We start from the raw sequence: 2,713 nt of genomic DNA, 5'->3' as shown, positions 1-2,713 counted from the left end.
TGCAAGTTTATCACTGATAGTGATATTCAATATGTTCACCAAATGTTGTTTGCGGGGAACAAAGGTTACCCAATTCGGCAATATTTCAAGGCTGTTATGAGAAGTACTGCTATAACGACGCAAATGTGTTAATTTGGTGAAAGGAAAAAAAAATCTATGAAACAGTTCTGTAGCTTTGATGATTCATAATGCAATCCATACTCAAGGCTGAACTTCAGTGGGATTCATTCACAGGAGGCTGCTGAAAGGAGGATGGCTCATAATAATGGCTGGAATGGAATGGTATCAAACATATGGAAACCATGTTTTTGACGTGTTAAATAACATACCATTGATTCCGTTCCAGCCATTACTATGAGCCCGTCCTCCCCAATTAAGGTGCCACCGGCCTCCTGTGGCATTCATTTAGTAACATTAGAGAAAGAACTTGTCAGCTGCAGAGTTTCCTCTTCCAGCACAACTCTTGCTTGCTCTGTGAAATGTTTTCCTCCTCCCTGGGTGGACCGGAAGAATCTCTCGTCAAGCCTTATCCATCCTGCATGAATCTGGAATCAGTTGGATACACCCTCCTCTGAATTCATATCCTAGATACCGAGTGGATGATTCTCATAATTATATTCCTGCTCAGTACTCAATACATACAGACACAGACATCATTACCACCCCTGCGAGACTGATTCCCCACCCGTCTACATCTCCCTCTCAAAAGAGATGTCGGTTTCCCCAAAGTTGAGCCATTTCACTGTTCTTTAGGATTATAAACCACAGATTATTCTTTAGGATTATAAACCACAGATTATTCTTTAGGATTATAAACCACAGATTATTCTTTAGGATTATAAACCACAGATTATTCTTTAGGATTATAAACCACAGATTATTCTTTAGGATTATAAACCACAGATTATTTGGGAACGTATTGTCTTCAGGTGTTGTGAACATTCCAAGCTTATTCTCCACACCCCTGATTTCTTATTCTACAGATTAGTCTCAGAGGAAAAATATTCTCCCTCAAAGGAAGAAGAGGACCCAACAGATACAAACAGACTAAGTACGTGTGGCCAATCAGCTTTCTGCCTTGCTTGTGCCTGGTGTCCCTCTGGGCAAGTTGATCCAGGCGCAGTAAAGTCCTCCCTCTCCCCCGCCGCCTGTAATGCCTGCATGATGAGAGCCAGGGCGCTGGCAGCTGCAGCAGTCACACTCCCCCCACAGCACCCCAACCACCCCCCGTCTACCACACACACACACACACACACACACACACACACACACACACACACACACGTCTGCTGAAGCTCTTTAGAGCCATCTACTGCATTCCTGGCTGTACAGCAGCGTCAATACTGCTCCTCTGCTCTGTAGGTTGTACTGAGAGTAATGTGTAAAAGGGAAAGACAACATGAGAGATTGTAATCGTAGGTGTTGATGGCAGATGGGATGATTCTAATTAGACTGAAGCTAAAAAATAGTATGGTGACTAATTTTAGACCCAGTCATAACCCAAAAACAGTGTTACTTTCCTCACTCATTTGAAACCATTGAGTCCACTTCAGTGAATTTTGGGTACAAGGGCAATTCTTACCGCATCTAAAAGGCTTGCTGATAAAGGGACACTCAATGAAAGTATCACCAGTTTCCCACAACAACACCTAAACTTAATCAGCCAGAACAGCACTCTTTGTACAGCACTCTAAATCCAATTAAGGTTGTTTGGATGAATATCTGAATTTAAAAAATGTTTTTACTATACACAAACATAGTTGGTAATCAGCCAAACAAGATAGTTTTGCCAATGGAAAGCTGCACTCTTCTTCACAGCAGCACAGTACGCAATCATCCCTCCCTAATAACATGTGTTAGTGTAGTTCCAACTGTGCAAACTGATTGTATCAATCACACATCATAAAAACAGTTGGTGGAAAATTGAACAAGTCAGAGGCAGGGCCAGGATAGTAAGAGATACAGGACTTGGACATTTAACTCCAGGGATAGTTCTAAGATTATGCCTTGGTGGGCAGTCAGAACTGTTTGGGCTGTTCAAAGCTTGCTTACTGCAATTTTAAATGTTTAACATAACTCAGGCATAATCCATTGGGTGGGCAACATGACATTTTGGGTGGGCAATGCCTAACCCTGCACCCCCCTAGAGCCAACCTTGATCAATTCTAAAGAGGAGAGCTACAGAGAGAACTCAAGAAAAAAAATCTAAAGTTGAATGAGTTTAATGTATGCATATGAAGCTGGGGGAATCTCTAGCCTGGCAACGTCTGTGCCCAGTGGGATGGCTCGCTAATACTGTACATTTTGAGTGCAAGCTTGAGTGCTGGCATGGAACTGCTCTTATCGTATGGTGTGATCACCCTCCCACTCTGTCTGACGAATTCTTTGTCCTGGCTCTCGTCTTCCTTAATAGGATGTCGGTGGGCAGAGCCAGGAGGGTCGTCAGCAAAATAAGACACACCTGGGCTCAGGCTCAGGTGTGTCCAGGGGATAAATACACCTTTCCCCCATACATTAAAGACACTTGTTTTTGGTTGTGGCATTTTGGGGCTTCTTTGTGTTTAGTTTATTTTGGCACCTCTCAACACCCCTCATTATCACCATCTATGCACACATCCACTCACTTACACTACTGACTACACACTCCATTACTTGTATATAGTTTACTTTATTTAATATGTTTGTTATTTCTTTATCTCTGCGTTGTCTTCCT

This window comes from Salmo salar, chromosome 09 (assembly GCF_965601325.2).
Source record: "Salmo salar chromosome 09, fSalSal1, whole genome shotgun sequence".
NCBI lineage: Eukaryota > Metazoa > Chordata > Actinopteri > Salmoniformes > Salmonidae > Salmo > Salmo salar.
The sequence above is the reverse complement of the archived record's forward strand: the minus strand, read 5'-3'. Positions refer to the sequence as shown.